Source organism: Crocodylus porosus, unplaced genomic scaffold (genome assembly GCF_001723895.1).
Source record: "Crocodylus porosus isolate Cpor-Errol unplaced genomic scaffold, CroPor_comp1, whole genome shotgun sequence".
In the NCBI taxonomy this organism is placed as follows: Eukaryota; Metazoa; Chordata; order Crocodylia; family Crocodylidae; genus Crocodylus; species Crocodylus porosus.
In genome coordinates, this window is record NW_017728931.1 from 37,171,981 (window position 1) to 37,189,534 (window position 17,554).

At 42.0% G+C, this 17,554-nt stretch overlaps 1 long non-coding RNA gene across 1 annotated transcript; it reads right to left on the minus strand.

Annotated features, from left to right (window-relative positions):
* Nucleotides 1–6,162: 6,162 nt before the first annotated feature.
* Nucleotides 6,163–15,833, minus strand: LOC109316489. Its single transcript, XR_002102854.1, has 2 exons — nucleotides 15,549–15,833; nucleotides 6,163–6,810 (listed from the first exon to the last, which is right to left on the minus strand). It is a non-coding gene; the product is annotated as an uncharacterized LOC109316489 (long non-coding RNA).
* Between the last annotated feature and the right edge of the window lie 1,721 nt (nucleotides 15,834–17,554).

Sequence of the window (17,554 nt, forward strand, 5' to 3'; positions counted from 1 at the left end):
TTACTGCGCATTAAAGTGTCATATAAAAAACAGTGCTAATATGCTAATGCACAGTAAAAATAGGCTACTGTGCATTAAGCTTTTGCTATTACACAGTAGGGCAGCCTAATGCACATTTGTTTAGTACCGAAACCTAAGGCCTTATAAAAGTTGCCAGTATCTCACAGTCTGGAGATCAAATTATTAGGACCTCTACTGCTGCTGACTTGCATGCCATAGCTAAGCACTTTACAAGATTTTTATTATTGACATTGAATATTATTGCCAACTCAGGTTTGATCTGTTGAACACTTCAGGCAGACCTAGAGAGAGTATCCTTGCTTGTGTTCCTTCCCAAGTCTGAGGTCTAAGCCATCCTCAGGACTTCAGCTCCAGTACATTTTAAAGACAGTGCTTTCAGAACATCTCTCTGCTATCTCTGCTGCGGTACATAAACCTTTTTTTAATCATCACTCCATGCTAACCTCAAAAACAAAAAAATGATTCCCCTCTTCCCATTTAACCATAAAGAAAGTTATGGTGGCTATATACAGGTGTTGGAATTTTGTTACAGGCATGAGCTACAGTAGGTATAGATTGCATTTGGCCCCACTAATTGCTGTTCTAGGCCCTGATCCAGTGAGGCACTTAAGCATGTACTTGTAACTTTGCTCAAGTAGTTCCATTGACTTCATTAAGGATGTCTATTTAAACCAGGATTTTAATTATTTATTGTAAATTAGTGTTAGTTTTCTTTGGAAAAAATGTTTGAAAAGTAAATATTTTTTTCCTGCAGGAATTGTGGCTTCAAAGGGACACCTCATGTGCCTGAAGTTAGGCATAGGCATAAAAGCCTTGCTGACACAACACTGACAGCTGTCCAGTCTAACAGCTACATACTATCAGGGAAGAAGACAATAGAAAATTTCATTTTGATTTTTTAATTATTTTTTCTTTGCTTTACTATTTACATTATACACGTGCACATGTACATGCACACACACAGAAAAATATGCATAACGTTTAAAAGTTATGAACAAAGCTCAAGCCAGAAATCTTGATCACATTTTAGCTGATATTCATGAACACCATTGAAGAAATAAAGAACAATTATTATATAGATAATAAGTGGTATTTTCACAGTGCTCTGCTATCACACTACCAAAAATTGGTGGAAAACTGGGAACATTCAACCAGATCTAAAGATGATCTGAAAAATATTTTTTTTTTTGGTAAAGTGTTCAGGAAAAACATGCCCCAATTTTCAATGAAAATGTTTATAAAATTGAAAACTTTTGAATTAATATTGCAATCTGTAAAATAAAAAGCATCTCCAGTTTCCTTTGAAGTTAAGAGGAGCAAAGGGTATTTAGTACCTCATAGGTTCAGGCTTATTATGTATCCCTGCCAAGCTCCCTCCACTGGTAGAAAGAGAATAATGGAAGGGTTGGAGATAGAGAGAGAGAGATGAAGACCCTGATGACTCCCAAACATGTCTGAAAGGAATCTTTTAAAACCCTGTGCTGAATTGTCCCAGCCCTGTCACTGTTCACATGTGTGCTGCAGTGCATGAAATAACACTGCTGCAGAGTAGTACATGTGTTCAGCCAGACTACCCTGTGGTGGCGTTTATTAGTCTACTGCAACCTAGTAGGGTTGCATGTGTAGACTGATGTTTTACTGGGCAGCTAATTAGTCAGCTCCGCAGTTAATGTCTTGTGTAGACATGCCCCTACAGAGTGAAATCCTGGCTCCAATGAAGCCTCTGCAAATTTTGCTATTTATTTCACTGGCATCAGGATTTCATCCACAGACTTGAATAGAACTAGTCATGTGTTCAAAGGGAAATGTAAGCTTCAGGTACTTGGCTAAACCAGAGTTCAAAAGCTCACAAAAAAGTTTGCTTTCTTACCTGTTTTGTGAAGAAGATATTTTAGATGAAAAATTCTGGGTACCCTAATTCAATGTAGTGTCTAAACGTTGAATTCTTTGTTTACAATACCAAAGCATGATAGTTTGGTACTTATTTCAAATCATTTGTACCATGCTATCAGAGACCGTCTAGAACTGAGGTTGATCTAAATTAGTTAATTTTCTGTTGCCTGTTAAGGAAAGAGAGATAAATCTGCTTCCCCAAACCAAACTCTCTAAAATCCACAAAGGGCAAAGAGCCTTCAAAAGTCAACTGGCATCTCGTTATTGCTATACTTTTTATGTAGAAGGTACTTAGATACTAAATTAGGTAACAAACCCTAAAAAGGCTATTCTCATACCAAAGATTATATGTTATATGCAGCAGAGCATAAATTGGTGGCATTACTTTTCCTCCTTTATTCTTTCTCAAGCTAACCAAACTGATCATTTTCACATTTTTTGACATGACAAATGAGCTTTCCACATTGCTAATTAAGACCTAATTATTAGTCTTGCTATGCCTTTCACATTTTTTATCTTCACTCCGAAACATTACAATCTGCTAGCTGTTTTGTTGGCTATATAAGGTTGTTTAAAACTTACTGTATTTTTGACATTTTGAGCTTATTATTGTAATGCGGAATTAAAATTCAATTCACACTGATAACCAAAGAAGTGAAACAAACAGTAGAAGTATAAATAGTTTAATAGGTGTCTGATTGTATAGGGGAGTGTTATTTAGCCTAAAGCAGTGGTTTTCAACCTATGGTCCGTAGACCTATGGGGGTCTGCAGACTATGTTTAAGGGGTCTGCAAAAGATGACTATGATCAATTAAAGGTATGTGAATACCCACACTTACACTTCAAAGGAGTCCGCACCTCCAGTCAAAATTTCCAAAGGGGTCTGCAAATGAAAAAAGGTTGAAAACTACTGGCCTAAAGTTTTAGCACAACACATGCTTTGCTGGGGTTCAATATATACTTTCTTAGCTTACTGGTTTGAGCACAACTTCTCTTGTTCTGTCTAGTCTGCTTACATGGGAGACAAATTCTTCCCTGCCAGACATATGCAAAAATGTAGATGGTGCCACAGAGACTGGAAGCAGCTGTCTCTATGACCAACCCAAAGAAAGAAAAAGTGAAGAGAATTTTGTCACCTAGGATTGCATAAAACCACAGAATACGTTTGTCATATTGCTATAGTCTTGAGAGGTTTTTGTCATGGCACTGCTTGCAATGACAATGAGTTGTTTTGATATAACTACTATTGGTGCAAATATGACGTTAAGGAAAACAAAGACAGGAGAATAAAGCACCACAGGCTAGATTCTGATCTGAACTATACTCCGTAAAATACCATTTGGACTTTCATGTTCATAATCACTGTTGAATGCTCAGAGGTGTAACCAGGCAGCTGGGCACCTGGAGCAGCTGCCATGCACAGAGGCAATGGCAACTTCTGGTCACCACCTCGCACACCACTAGGTGTGATCACACGGCTGAAGCAACAGCCATGTTTTCCCATGTCCTCTTCCTCACTCCAAGTCAACACCCAAGGCAGCTGCTCCAGTTGCCCTGCCCTGGTTATTATGCCCCTACTGTTTCCAAGCTTCTGCTATCTTATATTACAGCCACCAAAAGCTGCTCCACTTTTTTTTCCATTACATACACTATCTTCATTAGGAGGGCAAGAAGTCACAGTAACTGTTTTAGTGGCTCATGTTTTGTGTGTTTACTTTGGTCTCATTTCAGGAAGCTACTTAAAAATCTACGCATGAGTAATCTCAATGACTTTCTCTCTCAGCATGTGATTAGACTAAATATATGCTCAAGGATCCTGATGAAACATGTTCAGCAAAAGCAAAATGATGCATGATGAGTCTTTGTCTTCCTCTCCCTATACATACTGGATGCCCATGGTGGCAAATAGGAGTTTCCCAAAAGTCAGGAGAACAAAACATCAGAACGGATTTCTATTACATCAGGGAGTGAGGCTGCTCTGTTTATTCTTTAATATCACTTGTTGGTTCATGTTGTGTTTTATACCATTCTGTTAGTCATCAGGATGCCCCATCGTCCAAACCCTAGAAATATATTTTCATCTGTGCTCTCTTTTAAACACGCAAAACATACTGACTTCTTTCCTTCATCAGTAAGTTACACAGTAAGTATGTGTAGCATCTAAATAAGGCACTTGAGTGGGGAAAGAATGATCTGAACTCATTATTCCTTGAGCTTTGTAACTATGAATTATTTGTGATGCTGAAGGTAAAATCTTCTTCTTTTACATGTTTTAAGTGGAGCAGATATTTATAATTTTGTACTTTGTAATGAAGAGCTTAAAAGCAATGTTTTTTAAAATTATGGAGTCAACTGAAATGATCTACATTTATTTTGTACATCATACGTTAATAAGTGATGGCAGTGATTTCTAAATAGATAATAGAGAGAGATGATTAACATGCATACTTAAAATCTGTGTAAGAGGTAGGCAAATTACTTAATTGCACAGTCATTAGCAATGGTACATTTAATTTTTTAAAACACTTTGAGACTAGTGAATATTTATAACTACTTCATGGACATAATATAGAATGAATCATTTTTAAATTCCTAGTATTGTACAGATAACAGGACAGGTTAGAAGTAAAAATTAATATCTTAAAAATAATCAAATGTCTTTTATTTTGTTAGGGGAAACTGGCTTAAACTTATTTAAAATTGTATGTAGTTTCAGGACTCAGAATGGTGTCAGAATGACTGCTGAAAACTAAAATCTAGCTTTTTCCTTGTGCCTGTTAACTGGGTAGCAAGCTTTATAAATGGCCTAATGTACAAATGATACTTGTACTCAAACCAGCCACTGGAGTTTAAAAAAAAAAAGGAGTGGGGGAGGTATTGAGGCTTAAAAGGTATGGGAAGGGAAAGGTTATATTGGTATATAAAACCTTACACTTAATTACATCTAGACCTGTTTTTAGGTCCATTTATACTACCAAGAGCATGGACAAAAGTTAATTGCATCTTAATTGGTTTTCAAAAGAGATAGGGAAGAGATGCTTCTCATGGCCCAACAGCTGTTATGCTCTAGCTGCTACTGCCTATAGGGATACAAATTTGCAAAAACATTCCAGATTAAACCCTTCTTCATCCAGGGTCAGAGTTTGGGCCATAGGTCACTTGTATTGCTATGGACTTGTGCACATATAGCAGTTAGAGCAGGGGTGGACAGAATACAGTACCGAGCTGTTCTGAGCCTGTCAGTTAATCCTTTCTGGCCCACCAGCTGCCTCTGAGAGCTTGAGAACGGAAAGCTGTGACCTGTGCTGACCCACTGCACTCTGCCGCAGGTAGGGCCAATCTGGGCAGCACGCAGACTCCCTTGCTCCCTTCCCCCTGGCCCAGCTTTCTGTTGGCACTGCAGCTGCACAGTCCTGGCATCGTGACTGCTGGCAGCCAGGCCAAGATGGGACAGCTCACATGTGATGCAGTGTGCCAAGCAGCTGTCCTGCCTGGCTAGCCACTGTTGTGAACTACTGCTGCCATGGCATCACTAGTTCATGGTTGGCCTGGAGCAGCCACCCCCAACTTCCCCAGTGCAGCACAGCAGCAGTGGCTTATCACGGCAAGCAGGTGGCACAGCTACTCAGCATGCTGCATCATGCCCCATCTCATTCAGGCCCAGCTGCTGGCAACTTGTGGTGCCAGGACTCTGCAGCTGCAGCTGCAGCACCAACAGTAAGCTGGGGGTGGGGGCAAGGACGTATGCAGGGAGGTAGAGGAGTCTGAGCACTGTGGCGCAGCCCTGCGCCAGCTGCAGCAGAGCGGAGCAGCATGGGGTGCAGCCCTCCCTCCTCAGACTCCCAGCAGTGGCTGGAGGGCTGGATAAGACCAATTAGCATCTCCACAGCCCCTTACCCCTGGCCAAAATTCCTTAAGTGGCCCTCCAACCCAAACAATTGCCCACCCCTAGAGTGTAATAGCTGCTGGGGGCTCCCAAGCAATACCTCCACCTCCTCCAAATAAGTAACAGGACAGCTCTCACCCTGGACAGCTTTGGTGCACATGGCAGCGCTGGCTGCTGCGTGTTAGTAGTGGCAGTGGCATGGCCAACCACCAGCTGCAGTGGTGGCTATTTTTGCATTCCCCACACAAAGGTGGCATCCAGAGCTGCTGTCATGGTTGCTGCCCACCTTCTTCCAGTTATGCTACTGCCCTCCCTTTTGAATCTGCTCCCAGTAAACATTTGTTCATGCCCCAGAATGGTGTAAATGGGCCTTAAGCCCAGATCCTGAGACTTTTTTTTTATACAGGAAAGCGTTATCAGCCATAAATATGTCATTAAACAAATATAAAGCACCACATTCCTATTGTAGCGTAAATAGCTCTCTCAGTTCAGCTTAAATCCTCTCTCAAGAGACATAAGCTAAATTGGAAAGGCATGCTTATATCAGAACATGTTTCTACATCCAAGGTGAATTTAAACCATTATTATCATAACACAGCCACATATGGTATAGTATAGCATAGCTTCATCCATTTAAATTCACATTTTAGGTTATAAAACAAAAAAACGTTCCCATGTAGACAAGCTCCTAGGCACTACAATATTGTTTGTAGAGATGAATATGTTTACTTTAATCAACTGTAAATTAAAACCTTTAAAAATGTTTCTGCCTAGGAGTAATTTTGTAGCTTTCAAAACTAAATTGATAAGAATTGTCCTATTGGTATAAGATAATAGAAGAACACTTCCAAGACAATCAAGGTTGATGGCGATTCATCAGAAGACGTCAGACAGTAAAATCACTTGTGAAACTGATGGTTCAGTAACTGAGGCTTTCCTTTACTTTCAAGGGGAAGAGAGGTAGAATACCTGCCAAGTTCTCCACTTTGGCCACTGGGTTCTCAGCAATCTAAGAAGCCACAAACAAATACATACAAAATTAAAGGAAAATGTAATCAGTCATTTTCAAATATTTAAAATAGCTACTCATCTTCTAAAGATTAGTTACATCTGATCATTATTCATCTGATATAGAAGAATTTCTGCAACTTTACACGAGAACACAAAAAGCCTTCTTCCAAAGGTCAAATGAAAAACCATTGTAGGTTTCCAAATCATTAACAGAAAATATGCAAAGACTGAAACTGATGGATAAGTATATTTCAAAACACAGCTTTTGAAAATAATTCTTTTCTTTATTACAGACCTTTGATCCCAGATACTCAAAGACAAGGGTGATGAGTGCAAAATAAAATAATAGTGTGCTTTGCAAAAATTCAGCCTAACTCAGTTCCTGTTGTAGGCAACTGGAGTACTCCTATTGACTTCAGTGGGAGGCAAGTTAGGTCAACACCAAGTACTACGAAAAAACCGACCTGGATATTATATGAGATGAAACGGTTCTTTTGATAAAGCATAGGACTTTTCCCTGGAGAACCTTCTTATATCACTGAATGTGGCTTCACTTTGGGGAGAGGAGAGAACCGGGGTAGGAAAAGCTGATTCAATGCATTTCTCATTTTGAACTTCTCCTTTTCCAACAGTTTCTGAAAGAATGTTCCTGCAGTGGAAAGCTTGAGCCAGAGCTGACCACTTTCCTTTACCTTACTCTAACCTAAGAAAGAGCTAGGTTTTTTTTTTTTTTATAACTCCACTGTGGCAACATTTGGCCCTCAACACACAATTTGACTTCAGCAGTTCAAGCAAGAAGCCATATCAGACCCACAGGTTTTGAAAACATATTTCAATAATGATGGCAGAGCAAGGAACTCTTGGTTCAGTGAGACCAGTCCCCTGCTATCTCAGGCAACCATATCATATCATCCCTTGCATATAAACATTCACCTTTCATTTTGGCTGTCTCACAAATATATAAGCTTTCCTAAGAAAGGAGATTCACTATCCCTGTCTGAGGGGAAGTGAATCTCAGAGCCCATAGTTTACAGGCCATGCTGCTTTAACTTGGTAGTTAGCGATATAGAAACATGGAAGAGATAGACTGAACTGTGCAATTTTCTATAATTATATGAAAAATAAGCTAGCATATATTTACTTGCTGAACTACCAGCATCATCTTCCTCTCCTGTCACCTCAACCACACAACTCTGTATCAGGTATCCACTCCCCAGCTTCCCAACCTCATGACAGACTGAACTGTACATTCCTGCATGGACGATTGATTGTCCTTATGCCATCTCCCTCACCTTTTCTCTTCAAGTAAGAAGGATCTGATTAATTTATGCAGGATACAGCAGTGGAGGACTTCCCATCTTATCTTTTTTAAGAGATGCAAGGAGGGGCATGTCTGGTGCTGAGAGACCACAACCAGTTAATATCTAACAGCACAGCTCCTGCAAGAAGCTATGGACAGACCCCCCAGTGGGACACAAACACCCCATTCTAAGGGGACAACAGGCACATAGCCTGAGACAAGACTGCCTTAAGCACCATCCACATAGGCACAGCTATCCATGGGAGATTCCCCACTAAGGAAACAGACAACTTGGCAGTGGCTAGTTTCCCCCCAAACATCCCTGAAAACTCATGGAGCTAGTACAGAGGATCCTCTCCAAGGTGGTTCAGTGCAGCAAGGATTCTCATGGCCTGTGTGTCGGTGAGATAAGGAAAAATCCTCTAGCTCTCCACAAGCAAAAGTGAGTCTGACCCAACTTCAAGCATCTTCTTCACTCCTCTTTTCCTTCAGCTCCTCTGTCCTTTACTGAAAATGACATTTGTCCTCATATCTTTACAAAGCTTTGTGCCATTCATGCCACCTTTTATATCTGAAACACCCTAATGCCAGGTACCCTCCCTTCCTTTCAAATCCTTCCTTAAAACTCACTTTCTGCTTAGTCTTCCTACACTGAGTTCTGTTCCACTGCTATCTGTTCAAATTTCACCATTCGGGTTGTATATCATTGCACTTAGCTGAATTAGATGATAAACAATGGAGAAACTTCATCTGTTTCATGTCTAAAGCGCTGCAGATAATATATGATTTTTCATTATGACTCATTACTTGTATTTCAGTAGCATCATTTGAATTGGGCCCTGGGATGGATTGCACCCTCAGCAAGTTCATGGATTACACCAAACTGGGAGGTGTAGTAGATGCATTGGAGGGTAGGGCTAGGATTAAGAATGATTTAGATAAATCGTGGGATTGGGCCAAAAGAAATCTCATGAGGTTCAACAAGGACAAGTGCAAAGTCCTGCACTTATGATGGAAGAGCCCCATGTACTAGTACAACTTGGGGATTAACTGGCTAAGCAGCAGCTGTGCAGAAAAGGACCTGGGGGTTACAGTGGACAATAAGCTGGATATGAGCCAACAATGTGCCCTTGTTGCCAAGAAGGTTAACAGCATACTAGGCTGCATTAGTAGGAGCATTGCCAGCAGATCAAGGGAAATAAATATTCCTCTATTCTGCACTGGTGAGCCACATTTGGAGTACTATTTCCAGTTTTGGGTCCCCCACTATAGAAAGGATGTGGACAAGAAGCCCAAGTCGTACAGATTGGTCCTGGATGATCCCTTCAGCTGAGCTGATTCCTCACAGCAGCTTTTAAAATCAGGATCAGGAAAAGGCCACAGACCCAAACCAGGACTCCAGGGCGAAAGCCTATAAGTACATGAGGTGGGTGCTTCAGGATCTGGGGGAGCACCTGTTCACCAGGGCACCCCACGGGAAGAAAAGGTCCAGTGGCTGCAAACGGCTGTTTCAGGCTGGACATAAGGAAAAACTTCTTTACTGTCTGAGCCCCTCAAGCCCTGGAACAGACTGCCACCAGAGGTGGTGCAAGCACCTACTCTGGACACGTTCAAGAAACGTTTGGATGCTTATCTTGCTGGGATCCTTTGACCCCAGCTGACTTCTTGCCCCTGGGGTAGGGGGCTGGACCCGATGATCTTCCAAGGTCCCTTCCAGCCCTAATGTCTATGAAATTTATGAAGTTGGAGACAGTCCAGCAGAGAGCAACAGAAATGCGTCAGGGGCTGAGGCACATAACTTACGAGAAGAGACTGAGGGAACTAGGTCTATTTAGTCTGCAGACGAGAAGACTGAGAGGGGATCTGATAGCAGCCTTTAACTACCTGAAAGGGAAGGGAGGGTCCAAAGAGGATGGAGCTAGACTGTTCTCAGTGGTGGCAAATGACAGAACAAGGAGCAATGGTCTCAAGTTGTAGGAAGGAAGATATAAGGTGAATATTGGGAAAAAACTCTCTCACTAGGAGGGTGGTGAAGCACTGGAACAGGTTTCCTAGAGGTGGTGGAATCTCCATCCCTGGATGTTTTTAAGGGCTGGCTAGACAAAACCATGGCTGGAATGATCTAGCTGGGGATGGTCCTGCTTTGAGCAGGAGGTTGGAATAATTGACCTCCTGAGGTCCCTTCCAACCCTAATTTTATGTTTCTATGCTTCATTAGGTACTGAGCATACAGAAAATAAGAGACAATCCCTGCCCCAGTGTGTTCACAATCTAAACAAGACAAGAATTAACAGGTGGGTTTGGACAAACAAGAAAGCAAAATGCAGAAAGTAGTTTGAATTTGTAAGTCACTTGAAATGCAGAGAGTAGTTTGTGCCCAGCGCAATTATTTTTGGCAGTATCTAGACCCCTGCCTATGATTATTTCTGAATAAAATGTTTTGAAAGCTCTACCAATTGTAAATAGGAGGTAATATTAACAGGGTAGGTTCCCATACCACTATTACTTTTTTCTCTCACTCCCAGGTGAGCCAAGGCCACAACGTGATGCCCAATTAGAACATAAAATAGCAAGTTAGAAACCCCTTGACCTGTCAGAGCAGTTTTCTAACATTGGTAGTACTACAACAGGCAGGCGTATGCAGGGATCTGTACAGACCTGAGGATCCTGATGTAAAATGGACAGAACATTTGTAATTAGTCACAAGAATTTTTCTAAACAGCAACAGTGAATTAATGTTTTGCCCTTTACATTAGATGTTTTAGATATATTTATATATATATTCTGTCAATAGGTTGGCTTAGCTTTTCTCCTTGATTCCACCTAAACTGATTTTGCAGTTAAAAACAAACCTGACCAGAGGGTGCTAGTGACACACAAACTCAATCCACTTATTTCTGTTAATATCACAGCACCTCAGACATTAGCATGCTATATCAGGCAAACAGAATACTTACTAGTCCTATATTATGCTTACTACATTTGTTTTGTTCGATCACTTCTGCTTACTCAGTTATTCGGTATTGCAAATCTTCCTCATTAAAGCAAATTTCTGCAATATTCAGTGAGAGTGAAACAAAGCAGATAAACATACTGTCAAGAAAAGCTTGGCATACTTTAGAATCAGTCCTACCAGCCAGGAAAACCGTAGGAGCCTGCCAAATAACACAACTCTGTTCTATTCTATTCCAACTTGAAATGTATGAAGGCATCATTTCATAAATAAAAAGCCCAGGGACAAAACTGTCACCAGGAACGTGTCTGATATCTGTGTGACAGCTACTGAAAAGTTGTCCCACATGCACAACTTTTCAATGTGGCTTTGTGACGGTTCCCTATTTACCCATACAATAGAGTTCTGTCAAGTGGAATGCTACTTTTGCAAAGTTGTACGGCAGCCAGTTAACTGAAAACAAAAGTGACATGGGCCTGTATTACCACAAACACAGATACAGCTCTAACATCACTATAGAGCTCTCTGGCAGGAATCAGCAAGCATGGGCATGGGCATCAGCCACTAAACATCTTTCCCTTCTACAAGTTCTTATCAGCATTAATGTCTGTCAGTACCTCCAACTATTTTTAATAGACCAGATTCTTAGCTGGTGCCCACTGATGCTCTCTCCAATGCAGCTATCGCAATTGAAACCAAGTTACAGTCCAGCCCAGAACCTGTTTTGTGTGCGTGTGTTTGTAAAGTGGTACTTTCTGATACTTCGCTTATTGCCTGCCCAATTGTCTCACCCTGCTCCAGTAACACAGAATCGGGAAAATATGTGAAATAACAACATGCATTAGAATGAATTCCTGTTCAACTGTAACCTCAGCCTTCAAGCAACAGAACTACCTGGCCTGATTCCCCATTACTTTAAAGGTGCGTCACACTAGAGATGCTCTATACTGCCAGACTAAAGTCAACATATCTGTACATTATACTCAGAGGGCATGTCTACATGTGCCCCTGACTCTGCATTTGGTGCTGCAGTCATTTACTGAGCAATCCCAGTGGCAGTTATTTTTAGATGCTACGTCACCATAGCTCATCGCTACAGTGATGTAGTGTCTTGTGTAGAAACGCCCAGAGGGTGTGTTCTGACAAGCACGCACACGTGGTTTGCAGCTCCTCAAACCCACCTGAGGCATGTGCATGTGCATCCGTTTGCTGTATTGCTAATTTGCAGTGCAGTGGGTTTTTTTGTCACCTAGAAGTCCTGGTGTCAAAAAAAGAGCACTGCTAAAAAAAAGCAGTGAGGCACATGTGGCAGGAACATGCACCACCAGAAACAAAGCTTGGCCAGTTAGAGCCATCCTCTGGCTGCCAGCCAGACTCCAAGCAGCTGGCTCAGTGCCACTGCTGCCCTGCACAGCCCTCAGGACCCTAGGTAAGGCTGCTGGGACCAGCGCAGGTGCTGGCCCCAACCAGGTCAATATGATATGCACCGGGGTGTGCCCAAAGACAAACTATTTATCTTGCAGGAAACATGCGCCCCTGCATGTGTGCGCTCATCAGGATGTGCCCACAGGGTGCATCTACACATGCACTTTGCTGAAGAGTAGACCAATTAACTGCAGGAAAGTGTCACCCTCTACATGTCTGCCAGTATTAGGACACATTGAATTAATTAAGATAGTACTGTCAGAGTAAGTAATTGCACTGAAATGCATGTGTAGGTGGTGATGGGCTGGTTGGTGCACAAGTGCAGGGTCTGTCTGCCAGCTAGCCATACAGCCCTGCAAGTTCTGCACCCTTGTGCCCAAGCCAGCCCCTCTGCTGTCACCCCTGTGTCCCCTGCCAGCCTGGGGCTACTTCATCCCAGCTCAAATTGCTCTCCTGGGTACACGTGCACACACTGCACCTGGGACCAGTTTTCTCTGGCACAAACTGCTTCAGAGTTTATCACCTTGCATTAACTGCATGTGCAGATGCCCCCAGAGAGTGCTGTGCAAACCAGACTAGTGAAACAGAAAACTCACTCTCCATGGAGGTACTTAAGCAGCATCTCTCTGTTTTTCACTCTTCACTTTTTGCTAACCTATGAGGGCCAATGTCCATGCTGGCCTTGCCCAAATACCAGAAAAGGATCTGAAGTAAATCCCTAGTTTCTTCACTGAATGTCTGAAGACTTTCACCAAAACCTTGGCTCCCTTGAAACAATGCACATACTGCACATCTTAAGAGGAAACAGAAGGTTTGGACAAAAGAGTTCAGGTCTACAAATCAATAAGCATGAAATCTGACGCCCAAGGTGCCTATACATGTGCAGCAAGGCTGCTCTGATGCACTGCAGCGCATCAGAGCAGACTCGATTGAGCATCACGTGCATCAGCATCCCCATACTGAAAAATGGAGGCAGGGACGTTTTAACTAAACCTTGTTTGATGAGCTTTAGTTAAAGTGCCCCCACCATCATTTTTCAGCATGGGGATGTCAATACATGCGACTCTCCAGACACTCTAATTAGAGCAGCTCTTAGAGGCGCTTTAATTAACCCCCTCCTCCCCTGCCACTTCTGGAACATGCCTATAAATGACCCTAGTCTTTATCTAGCAAGGGACATCACCCTGAGCTGATCACTGCCCTCCTCTTAGGGAGTTGATTACAGTCAGTCAGGGTCTCTCTTAATTCAGAACCAGGCCTCCAACTATCCATAGTTCAGGGTGGAAACCTAGCGTTTGACATCTGCCTGTATCAGATCCCTTACCTAGAAAGATGTGATTTTAGTAGTGGATCAGTAATACACAAAGGAAAATATATTTGTAAACTTTTACCGTAACCATATTTGAAGTCCAGTTTGATTAAATGCGTTTGTATTTAACTGAAGAACATACATTATGAAAAATTTCATTCTCAGAAGCATAGGAACCAGAAAAAAAAGCATTCTAAAACAGAAAGTGCGTGGGAATTTTTAAATCTCTAACCAAAGATATGATTGATTAAAGATCTAATAGTTTGAGATCTTGAGTGCCTGCTGACAACCAGAAGAGGAATACTGTAGCAGAGTAACAAAATCTGGAGGGAAGGGATTTATATGGACCCAATAGTGCAGGTGAGGTGTTACAAATGGTGGATGGTGTAGAAGAATCACTTCCTTTGACTTGTAGGTGATAGTTGTTAATGCAACCCACTGTGCTGTTAGCTTTGAACAACAAGCACACACTGTGCAAGAGCACTCCAGGGGACAAGGCAAAGGCAACACAGTGGAGAGGGGTGTGTGTGGGGGGACATGTGTCCACAGCAGGGCACAGGGCTGCAGCTGGGCTGGACCAGCTCTGGGCAAGACCTGGTGCAAGAGGGAGCACTGCCCTGCCGCGGCCAACAAGATGAGGTGCAGCAGTGTGGAGCTGTACCCCCACTGCTGCAGGGCAGGCAGGGCATGCCTCATGTTGGTGGTGCAGCACCCCTTCCTGTGCCAGGTCCTGCCCACTGGGCTGCAGAGGTGGCTCCTATCCAAAACTGGTCTGGCCCAGCTGCAGCCCTGTACCCTACTGTGGGTGCAGCAATCTCAGGGCACATGTGCCCCCCACTTCCCTGCCATGTCACTTGTGCCACCTCCTGCCCTCTGCCATGTGTCACCTGTGCCCACACCCCCTCTTCCCCATGCACCCATCCTGTTCCCCACACACTGGAGGGCTGGATGTCCATCATCTTAGGCTCCCCCCCCCAGGCAAAAATAAAATTTGGTGCCCATGTATGGAGCTCTCAATAAGTTCAATGCTGTTGAAAAGAAACCATGGAAGAAATATCTAATCCTAGAAGTTAGAGAGATTTCTTGTGGAAAAGAAAAATAAAGATCGTATGGGAGGTCATCTGAGTATATTCCCAATGTTAATTGCTAATGTAATGTGTACCAGACTGATATGGAGATCTGGAGTCCTTTTTGCCCACAGAACAAATAAAATGGACCTGATTATCTAATCACTTCCATCACTTTCTAGTCTAGTGACTTCAGTGAACTTATTATTCTTATACAAAGGGGAAACTGAGCCAGACCCAACAGGTACCACTCCTGTAGAACACATCACCCTCTTTCCCAACACATGGAAGTAGCATAGGGTTTTCTACTGTGTCCTAGATTTCTAGCTCTGATAAGTTGGGATGACATAGGGATGGTTCTGCTTTGAGCAGGGGTTGGACTAGATGACCTCCTGAGATCCCTTCCAACCCTCATTTTCTATGATTCTATGACTTAAAGCTCCTTCCTCCTTTCAACCATCATTCTTCTCCTATAACTGCAAACTGGTCTCAGTCACTGGGTGCATATTATATATATTCACTAGGAAATAGGTTGAGAATACTAACTAAAGATCACATACATTAGTGAACAGCCATCTTTTCACATGCCCAGTCCTTGGCTGGAACCTGCTCACCTGATTTTCATTCACTGGAGCATCTTCCAAGATTAGCAAGTTCTGACTTTAAAATGTGGGTCACTTACCGTTCTTGCTCTAGTCCATTTGCTTCCTTGGGAGGCACTGAGTCCAGGGAAAAGACAGAGAGGTAAAAAAGAATGTTTTATTTCTTGCTGGCTCAAAGTAAAACGCATTACTCAATATTCAATAGATGATTCAGCTTTTGCCAAAGTCCTAAGTGTAAATGACTCATGACCCAGAAAGAACATTTTCAAGGTTGCTTCTCTCTGAAATGTATTTCCAAAATATACAATGTGTGTCTTTTGGGAAGGCAGGATGTTTGGGAGCATGCATATATGCATTTGTGTGCACATAAAGACACAAACAACACAACACACTTTACTTCCCTATTTCTACCTGAGACTGCCCAATGTGTTTTTCTGTACTGCATGTAGAAGCAATTTGTTCAAGAAACCCTGATGATATCAACTGTTTGTCACACACTTTTAGGGGAAAGAACAACTTGGCTCTTTTCTGTGCATCACTTGAGAAAGGCCCAACAACATTTCAAACAGCTTGCAGAAATTGGGTGGAAGTGAAGAATTTTGGCTATCCTGTGAAAACAGCACCACCTCATGGCCATTACCAGAACTCAAACATAGAAGACCAACAGAACCATATTAAAGGACAGAGGGAGTAATAAGCTTTCAAGCTGTACCTATAGATCATCACAATACCATTATAGTGCAGTCCAGCTCTGAAAGAGGTTGTTGCAGCATAGCATTGTGGGTTTGTTGTCAGTGTCCCATAATGGCATGCTTAAAATGTTCAACCGGCAGTTAAAATAGATTACTAGCTACAAGCACAGCAAATGTACCCTGAGCTCTGAAAGAAGATGGATTCTCTCCGTCTCCTAACAACAAAGGCTCTGCATCCAAGTGACAACTTTGCAACTGTGTTGTCTAAAAGTTACGCTTTCCTATGGAACCCCATTGTTTTAGTAGGTTTGCACAGTTGTGATGGATTGGAACTCGGATAGCCTTATGGTTGAAGCACAAGATAAAATCCACAGGCCACTCCATCGTCAGTTGCATTGGCTCTTCAGGGCTACTGGGAATAACAAGCAATAGAAATATGCAGTAGTTATTCAAGCTCTGCCCCTCCCATCTATAGTTTCTCAGCCTAATTTTCTGTTCCACCAGTACGTTATCAATTTACTTCCAAGCAGGCGAGCAGCCTTATGAACCCGATTAGTTCTCACAACTACAGGGAACATCTATCCCTTAGCACCAGAGAGGCCAACCTGATTTATTCATTCCAATAAAAGTTCTTAGAAGTTATGGGCTTAAAGTATAAATTACTCAGTGAAGTTCTGTGGTTTGTTAGGCAGGAGACTAGATTGAATGATTGCAATGGTGCCTTTGACTTTAATTCCATGGATTCATAGATGTTAAAGTAACAATGGCAAAGCACAGGGGCTTGTGACTTTTCGTAGAGAAAAAATGAATAGCACCCAATCATCGTGGTTATTAGTTAAATGTATTTTGTGCATCAGTTACCTGGCAATCTGAATTTGCATAGGTACATTCCAGGATACCCTTTGGTACAGACATTGAATCCTCTCCATTCTTGTCATAAGTGTTGCTATTTTTGCTATAGCAGAGTGTTTTGATCTCTGTCCAATTTCGTAATAACATTAATTTTTATAATGCTACTTCACAGACTTGATTCCCAACAAAAAAGCCTATATAAAGGGTCAACTTTTCTTATGGCAAATTATTTCCCAGAACTACAGATCTGTTTTCAGCAATAGGCTGTAACATTTTTCCCAGATTCTTATTTACACAGAGACTCCTTTTCATTGCTCTAAGAAATTAGCAGGGTATTAAACTGAGGGTCTTTTATTTTTAGAACTCAAGGCCAAATATCTAGAGCTCTCTGCTGCATCCTAACCAAGGTGATATTAGGCAGAACAGGAGAAAGCAGGTCTTTAGTAACTAACTTTCATAATAAATGGTACAACATTAAAAACATCTCTTAGAAGATGCATCTAAAATATCCAATGATGTTTGGAAAAAAATCTTCAATACAA